General features: G+C 41.9%; 1 protein-coding gene across 1 annotated transcript in view; it reads left to right on the forward strand.

Moving 5' to 3' along the window:
* The first annotated feature begins 11,031 nt into the window (after positions 1 to 11,031).
* The window catches only part of nrxn2b (neurexin 2b), a 252,766-nt gene continuing 247,528 nt past the window's right edge, over positions 11,032 to 16,269 (forward strand). The window contains exon 1 of the mRNA XM_079462581.1: positions 11,032 to 11,238. The gene's annotated coding sequence lies outside the window, so the exon portion shown is untranslated. The remainder of the gene's footprint in view (positions 11,239 to 16,269) is intronic.

The raw sequence follows: 16,269 nt of genomic DNA on the forward strand, positions 1-16,269 counted from the left end.
ATAAAATAATAAAGTGTATGTTAATAAAGTTGACTGAAGAAATATAAACAATTAAAAAATATGTAAATTTTAAGCAGAAGCATGAGAATGGAATAACAAGTCTCTCTGCTTTATTTCTTTCTTTTGACTGGCAGGAGCGTAATGAGATGAATGAGACGAGTCCGAGCATCAGCGGTTAATGGAGACGAGCGTCTGTAGAGGAACAGAAAACAGCTGTGGCCCGCTTCTCTCCTCAGCCCTGTTTAAATATTCAGTGTGTAATGAAAAGGTGAGTAAGTGTTGCCCTGCAGGGCTGAGGTGTGAGACGGGTCGTATTGACTGGACTTTAACAGAGTGGCATTTTCCTGCTCCGCAGGCAGCCGTCTGCAGTAAGATATCTGTTCACCTGACTGCTCTAAAGCAAACCCTGAAGACATCAACTATCAGCACAGCATCGAAAACTGTGTGTGTGTGTGTGTGTGCGTGCGTGTGTGCGTGCGTGCATGCGTGCATACAAGTCTACACATTTGCAGATATACAATGTACTGTATGTGACCCGTCTGCTTTTTGTGATTTACTGTTTTGTACATAAAATGATAATGTTCATAATGTAGAAATCAATCTGTGAAAATCTTACATTGTCATCTGTCATATTTACTGAGTAAAGATTGAAGTCACAGTGTGATGAATGATTAAAATGACTCTTTGATGTTCTTAAACTCATGATTCGAGCATGAGACTCACAGACCAGTTTACATAAATACATCTAGTTTCATTAGACAATCACGTCTAAACAGAAAATGAGTTTGATAAAAAGCTTCATGATCCTGATTAATTGATAACCTGATTTAAAAACAGTCTGAACAGAACATGACATCAGCACTAGGAAGAGGATGGTGTTGAATATGTTGAACATCAAAGCTGACTGCACAAAGTTCAAAGTTAGCAATCAAATTCTTGATTTGAATGAATAAAAGATTGTCTGTCTCATTTTCTCTCTTTCTATCTTGAAGAATATGAAGCATGGTATTTTCTGTCTGTATGTCCGTCCAGGTGAAGTCTCGAGCAGGAGTACAGAACTTCGCACTTTCATTTCTCACTGTGGGTCAGGACACAACTTCCATTCCGTCTGTCTCTTCTCATACGTTGAGTGATGGTTGGCATTTTCACACAGCGCCGCTATTGTTTCATTGTTCTGATGGGATGGTTCAGATAACACAACACATTCTGACTTTACAACGTTGAACATAACTGATGAGAATTACATTCAATCGAGCTGACATATGAGACACAGGTGAGAGTAATATCTGTCCATTTGTTTGAAAACATTTGCTATAAATGTAAATTAACTGCATAAAGTTGTAGAATAATGTGTCAGGTGTAAGTTAAACCATTGCAAAGATAGAGAAACGAAGCATTATGTTCTGAAACACTGTCCCCTTACAAAGCTAGTACAAGTTTTATTTGCTGCCATATGGTTGAGCACAGTGTACTAGATAAGAGGCTGATCCATCTTAGCCCACCCAGAAACTAAAAGTGAGAGGTGTGAGAGCTATATATTTTCTTTACTAACATGAATATACCTGAACTTTACAAGCCATAGCCTCAGGTGACAATGATTAGTCAATGTGGTAAAGTCAAGGGGCGGTTCTAGGGTATTTATCCTGAGGGCGGTTCAGCCCTCACTACTGTTGTTGATGTAGTGATTTGGCTGTGTATCGCAGAATTTAGATACAGCAGTACAAATACAAATCATGCATTGCAAACAATTTCATATGTGAAGACCCAACTTACTGTCTCTGCATTACATGCTGTAGTTACACGAATGCAGTCACTGATGTAGCGACATTCACAAGACAAAATCACTGCTTATAGCTGAATTACCTTAGCTTAAATGAACCTAGAACTAAACACTTTGCTGACTGAAAATCCTTCAATATTTCTGTAAATATGGGACATCAACGTGAAGTCTATCATGTTAAGTACTATGGAGAATATGTTTTCACAACGTATTACCTCCTTTTAGTAAATCACAGAACCAGTACACAGCCCCTAAATGAAAACAAAAAACAAATACATAACTTATCTGCTACGTTGTCTTATATTTTGTCCGTATCTCGTGTGCTAGGCTCCATACTGTGGATAACTCATTTGAAATGCAAATTTCTCCGTAGACAATCTTCTACAAATCAAATTATAGAAAAAATTATCATATTATTAATAGAAAATACCTTCAAACCTATAACCTCCTAAGCGCCGCGAGAAGTTTCCTCATCTTTCCTGAAAGAGATTTCATCTTCAGCCTCTGTGTGACATGCAGCACAAGCCGTTGCACTTTAACGAAGGGTTATAACGCAAACTGTAACGGTCACCAGCTGGAGTCCCCGTGGGAACCACCAGAGGGCACTCCACATCAGACTTTTCACTCACACACAAACTACATTTCCCATAACTCACTACCCGGACTCCTCAGCACCGATTGCACACACACCTGCATATCATTCACATACACACATATATATATATACCACTTCCACACACCCATTCATTGCGATGTCTTGTTTAGTTCTTATAGCATTTCTGAGTGTTTCCCTGGTTCCTTGTCTTTTGGATTTCTTGCCTTTTGGTTTTTGGATTTCTTGCCTTTTGGTTTTTGGATCTCTTGCCTTTTGGTTTTTGGATTTCTTGCCTTTTTTTGGTTTTTGGATTTCTTGCCTTTTTTTGGTTTTTGGATTTCTTGCCTTTTTTTGGTTTTCGGATTTCTTGCCTTTTTTTGGTTTTTGGATTTCTTGCCTTTTTTTGGTTTTTGGATTTCTTGCCTTTTGGTTTTTGGATTTCGGATTTCTTGCCTTGTTCCCTGATTACGCTTTTGCCTCTGGTCCCTGCCTGTTTTGTTTGTTTCTTTGTTTGGACTGCCTGCCTGTGTATGACCCTGACCTGTTATTTGGATTACGCCTTTGGATTGCCCTCTAATAAAGCTGCAATTGGATCTGACCTTCAAGTCTCAGAGCAGTTCATAACAGAAGACTTCGCCACCCGAGATCCAGCAGCAACACCTAGCGAGGCGAGGCGAGGCGAGGCAAGGCAAGGCAAGTTTATTTGTATAGCACATTTCATACACAATGGCAATTCAAAGTGCTTTACATGGAAGAAATTAAAAATATCCATTTGATAAAACAGTTAAGAAATAAGAAAAATTAAAGTAACCAGTTAAGAATAAAAAATTAAATAACATAGTTTAGAAGAAATAATAAAAATAAAAATTAACCAGTTAAGAATAAAAATAAAATTAAATATAGTTTAGAATAGATAATAAATAAAATAAAGTACAGCACAAACAGTCGGACGGTCAGAGGCACAGTGGCACATTAATCAAATGCAAAGTTAAACAGATGTGTTTTGAGTCTGGATTTGAATGTGGCTACTGTGGGAGCACATCTGATCTCTTCTGGAAGCTGGTTCCAGCTGCGGCTCGCATAATAGCTAAATGCAGACTCTCCTTGCTTGGAGAGAACCCTTGGTATTTCTAGCTGATGCGATCCTAATGACCTGAGTGTTCTTTTGGGTCTGTATTCAATGAGCATATCTGCAATGTATTGAGGTCCTAGGCCATTGAACGATTTATATACCAGTAATAAAACTTTAAAATCTATCCTATATGTAACTGGTAGCCAGTGTAAAGACCTGAGGACTGGTGTGATATGATCATATTTTCTGGTTCTGCCGCAGCGTTCTGTATGAGCTGCATCTGTCTTATGGTCTTTTTGGGGAGGCCAGTAAGGAGCCATTACAATAATCGACCCTGCTGGTGATGAAAGCATGCACTAGTTTCTCTAAGTCTTGACTGGAAACAAAGCATCTAATTCTTGCAATATTTTTCAGATGATAGTATGATGATTTAGTTATTGCTTTGACATGACTACTGAAGCTAAGGTCTGACTCTAGAGACACACCGAGATTGCTGACTTGATTTTTTGTTGTTTGACCTTTAGAGTGAAGGTACGCATTCACCTTGAGAACTTCATCTTTATTTCCAAACGCAATGACTTCAGTTTTGTCTTTGTTTAACTGAAGAAAGTTTTGGCACATCCAACTATTTATTTCATCAATGCATTTGAGCAGGAAGTCAATGGGGCTGTAATCGTTAGGCGATAGGGCTAAGTATATCTGTGTGTCGTCTGCATAGCTGTGGTAAGCAATTTGGTTATTTCTCATTATTTGGCTCATTGGGAGCATGTACAGGTTGAATAGGAGAGGCGCAAGAATTGAGCCTTGAGGGACTCCGCATGTCATGGATGTCCACTCAGACTTATGGTCACCTATACTCACATAATAACCTCTTGCTTCTAGGTATGACCTGAACCATTTTAGGACTATCCCAGAAAGCCCCACCCAGTTTTCCAGCCTGTCTATAAGTATGTTGTGATCGACCGTGTCAAATGCAGCACTGAGGTCGAGTAGGACCAGCACGGATAATTTGCCTGAATCAGTACTTAAGCAAATGTCGTTTACTATCTTAATGACCATGGACCCTGTCATCCGTCTCTTCCGCCTCAGCCAAGGTAACCGCCCGATAGAGGAGTATGTTAAGGAGTTTTGTGAGCTCTGCCATGTGGTGGACGAGAATGAGGCAGTATTAAAGGACATGTTCCGCTATGGGCTTGAGGACATGTTAGAATACCTTATGCCTGACAACACTCCTCAATGGACTTTAGGTCAATATATTGACCTTGCCCTTCGGATAAGCGCCTCGCCCTTTACTGTGGGAGAGGCATAGGACAGTGTTGAAACCCCAAATAAAGTTTTTGGGGGGGCAACAGTGTCAAGCGCAGTTGGCAGCAGAGCCACTGCACGAGATGGCCGCCAGCCCATCGCCACTGCATGAGATGGTCGTCAGCCCAGAACCACTGTATGAAAGGGCAACAACAGTCGATCTGCCAGAGTCAGGTCAAGTCCGAGTCGATCTGCCAGAGTCAGGTCAAGTCCGAGTCGATCTGCCAGAGTCCGGTCAAGTCCGAGTCGATCTGCCAGAGTCCGGTCAAGTCCGAGTCGATCTGCCAGAGTCTGGTCAAGTCCGAGTCGATCTGCCAGAGTCCGGTCAAGTCCGAGTCGATCTGCCAGAGTCCGGTCAAGTCCGAGTCGATCTGCCAGAGTCCGGTCAAGTCCGAGTCGATCTGCCAGAGTCCGGTCAAGTCCGAGTCGATCTGCCAGAGTCCGGTCAAGTCCGAGTCGATCTGCCAGAGTCCGGTCAAGTCCGAGTCGATCTGCCAGAGTCCGGTCAAGTCCGAGTCGATCTGCCAGAGTCCGGTCAAGTCCGAGTCGATCTGCCAGAGTCCGGTCAAGTCCGAGTCGATCTGCCAGAGTCCGGTCAAGTCCGAGTCGATCTGCCAGAGTCCGGTCAAGTCCGAGTCGATCTGCCAGAGTCCGGTCAAGTCCGAGTCGGTCTCGTCACGTCTGCCCAGCCAGAGACCGCTCAGGTCACGTCTGCCATATCTGAGCCCTTGGACAAAATGACCATTGCCCAGTCAGAGCCTCATCCCGAGATGGCCACCGCCCTTCCAAAGTCTCGTCCTGTCATGTCGGCCCTTCCACAGTCTGAGCCTGTTCCCGAGTCTGAGCCTGTTCCTGAGCCTGAGGAGGAGGCACTGACAATAATGGACACAGCTATAATGTGTGTGTGTGGTCTGCACACACATTGGCCTCATCCGATGTGGCTGCCACCACGCCTGTGTCTTTGGACAAGATGGCTGTTTCTAGGCCTGTGTCTTTGGACAAGGTGGCCTTCTCCACGCCCGTGTCTTGGGACAAGGTGGCCTTCTCCACGCCCGTGTCTTGGGACAAGGTGGCCTTCTCCACGCCCGTGTCTTGGGACAAGGTGGCCTTCTCCACGCCCGTGTCTTGGGACAAGGTGGCCTTCTCCACGCCCGTGTCTTGGGACAAGGTGGCCTTCTCCACGCCTGTGTCTTGGGACAAGGTGGCCTTCTCCACGCCTGTGTCTTGGGACAAGGTGGCCTTCTCCACGCCTGTGTCTTGGGACAAGGTGGCCTTCTCCACGCCTGTGTCTTGGGACAAGGTGGCCTTCTCCACGCCTGTGTCTTGGGACAAGGTGGCCTTCTCCACGCCTGTGTCTTGGGACAAGGTGGCCTTCTCCACGCCTGTGTCTTGGGACAAGGTGGCCTTCTCCACGCCTGTGTCTTGGGACAAGGTGGCCTTCTCCACGCCTGTGTCTTGGGACAAGGTGGCCTTCTCCACGCCTGTGTCTTGGGACAAGGTGGCCTTCTCCACGCCTGTGTCTTGGGACAAGGTGGCCTTCTCCACGCCTGTGTCTTGGGACAAGGTGGCCTTCTCCACGCCTGTGTCTTGGGACAAGGTGGCCTTCTCCACGCCTGTGTCTTGGGACAAGGTGGCCTTCTCCACGCCTGTGTCTTGGGAAAAGGTGGCCTTCTCCACGCCTGTGTCTTGGGACAAGGTGGCCTTCTCCACGCCTGTGTCTTGGGACAAGGTGGCCTTCTCCACGCCTGTGTCTTGGGACAAGGTGGCCTTCTTCACGCCTGTGTCTTGGGACAAGGTGGCCTTCTTCACGCCTGTGTCTTGGGACAAGGTGGCCTTCTCCACGCCTGTGTCTTGGGACAAGGTGGCCTTCTCCACGCCTGTGTCTTGGGACAAGATGTCCGAATCCACGCCTGTTCCTGAGCCTGTGCCGGTTCCTGAACCGTCGGATCCGCGCTATACCCCTGAACCGACAGGTCTGCCTGGTCCCATTGAAGGGACGTCTCAGCCCTGGCCGCCTGCACAGCCTGCTCCACCCCACCTCCCTCCTGGACAGTTTTAGGAGCGTCTGGAATCCGCTCCTTAAGGGGGGGGCTATGTCATGGTCACCAGCTGGAGTGCCTGTGAGAACCACCAGAGGGCACTCCACATCAGACTTTTCACTCACTCACAAACTACATTTCCCATAACTCACTACCCGGACTCATCAGCACTCATTGCACACACACCTGCATATCATTCACATACACATATATATATATATATATATATATATACCACTTCCACACACCCATTCATTGCGAAGTCTTGTTTAGTTCTTACTGCATTTCTGAGCGTGTCCCTGGTTCCTTGTCTTTTGGTTTTGGGATTTCTTGCCTTGTTCCCTGATTACGCTTTTGCCTCTGGTCCCTGCCTGTTTTTTTTTTCTTTGTTTTGTTTGTCTCTTTGTTTGGACTGCCTGCCTGTGTATGACCCTGACCTGTTATTTGGATTATGCCCTCTAATAAAGCTGCAATTGGATCTCACCTTCAAGTCTCAGAGCAGTTCATAACACAAGCGCAGAATAGTAAATAAAGGCCATTTTCAATTGCTTTGTGGTACAAAAGTTTCAGTGGCTCGAAACAGTTGAAAATCTAGGACAATAAAATGGGTTCGAGTTTTTCATAACTATCTGACGATGGGACTTCAGACTTTTGGAGTGTTGTTGTGGAATTTTCTTATTCCTTAATCAAGGTGAGTCAATTTTGACAAACGCAACACACAGAGACATCAGGTACTTTGCAAAGTATTTTATTGTCGTTAAATCTGCATCATAAGCAATGAGCATTGTGCAGAGCAAAGGCGCTCTTTCCTCCTACACCCAGAGTTTATATATTAAAACGTGAAAACCCCTCCCTTTGCCCCCTAGCCAGAATCCCGAGCTGGTTTACGAGAAGTGATGACCGTTATTCCAAACAGAACATCTTGGCCTCTGCTCGAGGGCAACGGCAGAGTGGTATGACGCGTATAGAGAAAAACATGATAACATAGAAAAGAAAACATAGATAAAAACTTCATAAACATATAGATAGACACATCAAGAAGCTAGACTAGAAAATTTCCATTACAGTGTTTTCCACTGAAGTGTGTTGTGTGGATGGATGTTTTCTGCTGTACTTCTATACTTACAGTTTTATTTTTTGCACACAAACCTTTCTGTATTTTCAACACACACAAATTTTATCTTTAGTTTGTGTGTTTTAAAGTCACATAGGTGACTGCTGGAAGAATAAATGTACCAATAAGCAAGCGGTAACAATATCCCTTTAGAGAGCTCTTTTTGAACCACTAAATGGATCACGAATGCACAATGGATCTTTAGAAAAGAAATGAAATGTCCATACTGCCTGAAACTTTCACTACATATGCATCTCTCTTTCTCTCTCTTTCTCTCTCTCTCCAAACTTGTAATGTAAAGTGCTTATAGTCATGAGATGAGGGGATCACAGAAACATGAACACATGAGCGTTTACTGAGTTTAACAGTCAAGGTCCAGGGTCCTCATTTATCAGCAGTTTATAAGCACACCTCTGAGCATGCTTACGCAGAGAGTGGAACGGTGACACTACAAAAACAAAGTACCACTGTGCGTTCTGTGTCCTTTTTTTGCAAATATTCAATTAGTAATTTCATAGTTCAACATAGACATTTGCGTGTTAAATGCTTTAAAAGATGGGAATGTGATGAAACTCAGTGGGCTGATGAGACGAACACACACAAACAAAACAAAGTTCAACAAAATTGAGTTCAACACAATGAATGCATTTCACTTAAAATGCACAAAGTCAGAGTTCTTGCTCTTATGTCAACGTACGGTACAATGGCAAAAAACAATTGTTTGTTTTCTGTCCTGCTGTATGAAAGGTCCTGCAGGACACAATCATCTGAGCACATCAGCTTTCCATCGCTCATGGAGGAGAAGAATGAGATGAAAAGAGGTGATTCAGCATCACTATTACCACGGGAGCCATTCCACCAACATTAGACATACATACGGGTTATATGAAGGGAGGTGTATGCATGTGTGCGTGTGTGTTATTATTATTTTATTTTCTGGCTTTGCTCATCTCAGATCAATAAAGTTCAAACGTTGTTGTGCATGTCTGTCTTGTGTCGAGTCAATGGGGAATGTTCACTAAAATATTTATTAGTCTCTTCAGAATGTGTTACAGTTCAAAAGAACGAATCAGAATCACACGAGAATCGTTTTTGTAAACTGGAAATCCAAACATTTACAATAGTAAGAATATGCATAGTAAACCAATAAAAAAGCATTATTTTATTTAAATAAGCTCTCACAGTTCTGCCTAATTTCTTATATTCATATTTACGCATTTAACATAATTGAATGTTTAGATTTCATCACTCACTATGTGTGTTTGCTCTAAACGTCAAAAGAACATTCACATCCATTTCCTTTGGTGTCTTGGTTCAGGCTCTCTAAGAAGTCCTAAAACAAACGTGTACAGATACACAGCGAATCTCTTTATCTCTATTGACCGGTGCAGGATCTGCAGGACATTTGAGTTGTTTTAGCCGTAAATCAACAACATTTAGTAGAGCAGTGGGCCAGACACAATTTATAGTGTGACACAATCAATAATGTGGAGAAGATTGTAAACCGAGGTGTTACTCTGTCCTCTCAGGGTCCTCTGTGTTCACCCAAATATGAAAATTCCGTCATCATTTATTTAAAACCTGTATGAGTTTATTTCTTCTGCAGAACACAATTGAAGAGCAGCATGTTCGAAGTCGTCAATGACGTAAGCTGTCATGTTTATAATAAGAATTTTCCTGGTTGCAATAAGAATTCATCACGATCGACTAAACGCTACATGCTTAAAAGTGTGCGACTCTATACAGAGTTTCATGTGTACGAGCATGACAACAACAACAATGTTGAAATGCTTTTTATCATTGTTTCGTTCATCTCAACAAATTATAATTGAATGTAAGCTGAACAAACATATAGATGTTAATAATACTGCATTTATTTGAGATAAAGTGACATTTTATGTGTTTTGTATGAAATTTGATTTCAGCACCATGATTGATTCCTACAGCATCTCACAGCTCCGCAATTTTGCATTTTTTTGTCAAAAAAGTCATGACATTTCATGAGTCAATTATGTGAAACAGTACAGGCAGTTTCCAAGGAAGGCCTTTAGCTTTTCAGAGGTGAGCTCTCATTCAAACAGTATCACGGGACAGAAATATAGATGCTGGCTCATAGTAATGTGCGGTGCAAATGAAATGTCAAGACTTTATTGAAGATGAAGATGTTTGACAGTAAATGACGTGACAATAATGTAGAGAGAGAGAGCGAGACTGTATGCATCTGTGACAAGGACTAGTTATGTTTGATATTCCCTGTGGTTCCCCTAAAATCTTATATATCATGTTTCTTTACAAGCATAGCTCAGATCACTTCAACTCTGAAGAATTTAATATTTTCCTAATTTAACGAAACATTTTTTATTTCGGACCCTCAAAATGAAAAGGATTTGAGGTAGCTCTAATAAAGATGATAACTGCTGTGTTTGATTTCAGAGATGCTCTATTACTGTTAAGACTGAACGTGACCATCACGTGTTTTCCGGTGATGTCACATCAACAGAGTTTGAAGCGTGCGCAAATTTAGGGTTACAGCTACCTCCACTGAGCATGCGCACTTCAATGGCGCGTCATTTTTTCCACGCTGAACAACAGTTAAGTTCTGTATTGTATTATTGTAAGGGTTAATTTTAGTGTGGGGTAGGTGTAGCGTTAGCTAATGTATTTGATTGTAATTGTACGGCGAGATTTTGCATCACTTCCGGCCGTAGCTGTATCCCCAAATTTAGGGATGATCTAGCAGAGCAGTTGCACTAGAACCCTTAAAATCCACGAGCTTCACCCACTTTAACGTGCACCAATCACAAAACAATTCAACGTTCACACATATGACGCCGAGTTGATAAATTCTGATCTCAGATCTGATCTGGCGTTCTGCCGCTCACGATGTCTTCAACTGTTGCAAAACAAACAGCTGCGCGTCTCGCGCACACATGAAACTCACGAAGGCAAAACATGATTCTCGTGGGTTTCTCTGTGGTGTGGTGATGTTTGCAGGAGAGAATCCCGATAAAGAAGTCATCCTACAGGATCTCTATACACACGCGTTGCGTCGTAACTGCGGCTCGGCTCGGCTCCGCCCGCGGCGCGGGGCGTGCGTCTGTGGGCGGGTTCGCGCACAGTGCTGATGGGAAGACGAAGGTGACGCGGCGGCGGCGGCGGCTCTCTCCATCGAAAGAAGCAACACGGATGATCTCCATTCTATCCGCCGCGATTGGTTACGAAATCGGATGGGAATCCAAAATATGAATTATTGCGAGTGTTCTTGAGAGATTGCTGCGGGAATCTGGACAGACAGACGGACATACAGACAGAGACACACACGGCATTCCTGAAGTGAGTGTGTGTGTGTGTGTGTGTGCTGGGTCTGATATCACGCGGGTGTATGAAGAGCATCATCAGACCGCCGCAGATGAAACGCGCGCGACTGTGTCATTTGTGTGTAAGTGTATGATCTTCAGTTTCAGAAAATGTCATTTTGTTTTCGTGTCCGATTTTACATATCGTCTGTGTATTCGATTCTGATCTTCTGTTTGGAATCGTGTCGTTTGTGTATTTGAGTGTCTGTTTGGGATCGTGTCGTTTGGAGGTCTGTTTTGCAGATGTCTTTAGCTGTGGCATTAGGCTACACAAGAATTAGATGATGCGTGTTAAGTTGTCTGTATGTGATGAAACTCTGATGAGAGACGAACACACACACAATCGGGGGAAGTTGGATTTCAGACCTCGACAAATCGTTCTTGTGTTGGGTTTAGTTTTTTCCTCTTATGTTTATTAATTCGGAGTGATTTTGAATTCATGTGAGGATGGTTTAGATTCTCCACTGGGGTGCGATACAACCTCTCTTGAATAACCCGCAACACACACACACACACACACACACACACACACACACACATGACTGACTGGTCTGTAAGCGATAGAGTTGAGAAATATCATTCTGAGATATATATAGTTGGATGGACAGATAATTAGTCTATCGGTATATACAGATGTATAATTTCTGGTTTTCTGATTTTTCCCCATCGATTAATTATAATTTGCTTTACTTTTCTACTAATTTTGATATTCATTAAATTAATTGATTTGTCAATATGTTTTTTTAATTCCTTCACAATCAATGATGTCAGAGCCATGGGCAACACTTTAGTAAGATACTGTTAAAGTGATATTTCAGCGGCAAAAGCAAATGACACCATGTTTTACTCACCCCCAAGCATCCGATGTGTATGTGACCTTTTTCTTTCAGACAAATACAGTCTGAGTTATATCAGGATTGATTCTTTGGCTGTTCCAAGCATTAGAATGGAGAGGGAATGGAGATTGAGATTTAGAAAAAAATTATACATCGATTAAAGAATTCCTCAACACGGCTTAATAAAGGCGTTCTGAAGTCAATCAATGCATTTGTTTACGAGAAATATCCATATTTACAACATTTATTAACGATAATGTCTAACTTTTGTTATCTGTAGGCCACATGTGCACGAGCGGATTGCTTTTGTGTTTAAATGTCATGTACACCTAGGATGTCTTGAGGGTAGGGCTGCATTATCATAAAATGATCATTGTGATTATTTTGGTCAATTTGAATCACGATTTATATACACGATTATTTTGTCAGTTCAGAACATTTGTTTTTAATTTCACTTCAGCATGTTTATTATGCCTAATAATTCACAGCGAATGAATGTGTTATAACCTGCTGCCATTGAACTTCTTTCATCACTTTATTGCTCCCTGAAGTCACTTTGGATAAAAGCGTCTGCTAAATGACTAAATGTATATGTTTATGAAAGCACAGAATCAATTATCTATACATTCTACCACAAAAATTTAATTAAATTGTATTTATATAGCACTTTTCACAATGTGCATTGTTCCAAAGCAGCTTTACAGGAGAAAATAAGAAAAACAGAAAAACACAAGAGAGGTAAAACACAGTACATGGTGTCTATAGAACAAGTTAAATTATTCTAGTAAATAATATCTAATGTCAGCTTCTCCTGGTGGTTTATTTTGCATATTTAGCATGAAGTGAATGTTTGGCTGTAAAGATGCGTCTTTAATCTAGATTTAAATTGGGCGAGTGTGTCTGATCCTGGAATAATATCAGGAAGGCTTTTCCAGAGTTTAGGTGCTACGTATGAGAAAGCTCGATCCCCTTTGGTGGATTTAGTTATTCTAGGTGTTATCAAAAGTCCTGAGTTTTACATTTACATTTAGTCATTTAGCAGACACTTTTATCCAAAGCGACTTACAAAGAGTTCGGGGAGCAATAAGCGAAATGTCATAAAAGAGCAATAGTACAATAGGTGCTAATACAAAGTTACTAGTTTCAACAAAAGCTAGACCACTACCTGCTGAGAGAAGAGGGTTAGTAGGGATGCACCTATACCACTTTTTAAGGATCATGTATGAGTACCGATACTTTTTCCCTGGTACTCGCCGATACCGACGTCTCTTGTACAGTTTTTTTTTTGTTTGTGGCAATTTTCTAAGAACAACACAATGAGACTAATGAACATATCAGCATCTTTATTTTTAACAACTTCAACTAATTAATCTTATTAAAAATTTCAAAGTCCAAAATTCACAGTGTCCAATAACCTCCAAAGGGCAAAACCAAGGACATAAGCATTCAGATTGCCATGCGTGGGTCGTCATCATTGATTTTGAAATATTTCCACACTGCTAAGCGCAAATGAAGCGTTAAGAGAGAGTGATTTACATGTTAAGTCAATGCAAAGACACGATAGACCTACTTGCGGTGCGATTCACGCGAATTAGGTGGCGCGAATTGAGCGTTCGCGTTATTCGCGCAAGTTAAAAAATCCAATCAGGAGCTTGCTCTTGTAGTGACGTGATTATGACATAGCGAGCGGAGGCAGAAATCTGAAACAACCTCTGAAGGATCTGATGGACCCAGACACGGCGCCGAACAAGTCTACGTCTATCTTCAGCCTTCCATAGCACATAATGGGCAGCTACCTGCTCAACAAAATCCATATCTGCCATTTCGCAACAAGACTGGAGCCGCCTGCCAGAAGCCCCTCCCATGATGCGAATTTCACTCGCGAATGAAGCGAATTCCACGTGCGAATGAAGCGAGTAAACTCAAAATGTTCAAGCGTCCAACTACACATGAATAGCGTGATTTAGGTGTGAACACTCTATGACATTGTGTCTGCTATGGCAGATATCTCTGTGTGCACTGGAACGTTCTGTCAATTACGTCACGAGAGGTTTCGGTCTTTGGTATCGGGGAATTTGTACGAGTACATGAGCTTGGTATCGGGCCCGATACCGATACTGGTATCAGTGCATCCCTAAGGGTTAGTGTACGTTTTTTTTTTTTTTCATTTGTCTGTCAGGTATTCACAGAAGAGGTGTGTTTTAAGTCGTGTTTTGAAGGTTGTGAGATGTGGTTGATTGGACCGCATTAGGAAGAATGTTCCACCAGGATGGAGCTGTGAAGGAGAATGAGCGGAAAAGGGATTAAGTTCCCTTATGAGAAGGCATTACAAGGCGCGGCTCATTTGCTGAATGCAGGGTTCTTGATGGGGTGTAGGAGTGTAGTAGGGTGTGAAAGTATGCCGGCGCAGATCCAGTGATGGTCCTGTTTGCAAGCATCTGTGACTTGAATCTGATCCGGGCTTCAACTGGTAGCCAGTGGAGAGAGATGAAAAGGGGTGTCACATGAGCCCTTTTGGGCTGTTGGAAGATGAGGCGTGCTGCTGCGTTTTGAACCAGCTGAAGTGGTTTGATAGCCTTTGCAGGAAGACCAACAAGCAGAGCATTGCAGTAGTCCAACCTTGAGATGACCAGGGCCTCAGTGAGGTAGGGTCTGACCTTGCGAATGTTATATAAGGCATATTGGCATGATCGCGTTGTCTTTGCAATATGATCATTTGAAGTACAGTTGTTCATTGTTTTGAGATCTTAGAGAGCGTGATGGGTTGTAGTGTGATAGAAGCTCTGTTAGGTAGGTAGGTAGGGGCTAAACCCTTTAAGGCTTTATACGTGATTAAAATAACTTTAAAGTCAATACGATACTTAATGTGTAGCCAGTGAAGGGTTGATAACATTGGGGTTATGTGATGGTGTTTTCTGGACCTGGTTAGAACTCTGGCAGCTGCGTTCTGAACTAACTGTAGTTTGTTTATTGAGGATGCAGGACAAACACTAAGTAGCGCATTACAGTAGTCAAGTCTTGAGGTCATATATGCATGAATAAGCTTCTCTGCGTCAGAATATTTAATAATTTGGCATATCAAAAGTTGACTTTCGGTATGAAACCTTGCTACTCCATTTTGGATTTCTTGTTTCTTTATTTGAGTCATATTTCTATTGGTCACCCTTAATGTTTGTCTCTGGGTTTATTTCCCGTAAAGTGTCAGTTTAAATGTTACAAGCTTTGTGATGATTTTCTGACCTTATCGCGAGTTTTGTGCTTGCTTTTAAAATATTATCATCACAACAATTATGCTCAGTTATTTGTGGGAAGCATAAATTGTTATGACGATTACATTAGGATTAATTAAGTGTAATTTGGTTTTGCCTGGAATTTTGAAATATCCCTTTAAAGGTACAGTTCACCCTAAAATAAAAATAATTGTCATCATTTACTCACCTTGTAGTTGTTCCAAATCTCTATACTTTTCTTTGTTCTGTTGAACACACAAAAAACGACGAGTCTGATATGACGAGTGCAGGACAGCAAACTGGGACACATTTGACTACCATTGTCAATTTTACTACTGTGCTCGTCAATGGTCGCCAAGAACTGTTTGGTTACAAGCATTCCTCCAAATATATTTATGTGTGTTCAACCAAACAAATAAATGTATACAGGTTTGGAACAACTAGAGAGAAATTCATGAAATAATGTCTTTTGTAGGGGCGAACAATCCCTTTGATGTGAACATGAGAAGTATTGTCGGTAATTGTTAACTGTAATGGTTCAGTTTAGAAAACCGATGAGCTTGGCAGTAGTGTGGTCATGATGATAAAATTAAACACAGCTCAGGGGGGAAAGCTAAATGTTTGTTTTTCTTCATTTTTTATGCAAATAATTTTTCATCAAATACCCAAGTTGGCAAAAGGAAATGATTCTTTAATCCTTCCAGATAACTTTCGGACAGCTCGTCATACATGCTTTTATCATATCTGCTTACATGTTGATACGAATTTATGAACAAGTTTAGAGGATGAATGTTGTTAAATGTTGAGTTTAGTTTAAAGAGAGATGAGAGTTTAAAACTCTTTTGTCTGTGAACACTGATCTTTCAATAAAGATGAGTGATGTTGTTCACTGAAGCTTCAGATGTGACCCATCACCACCTGTGACAGGAGCACAAGGCCTTC

Source organism: Barbatula barbatula (assembly GCF_947034865.1).
Source record: "Barbatula barbatula genome assembly, chromosome: 1".
Taxonomy (NCBI): Eukaryota; Metazoa; Chordata; class Actinopteri; order Cypriniformes; family Nemacheilidae; genus Barbatula; species Barbatula barbatula.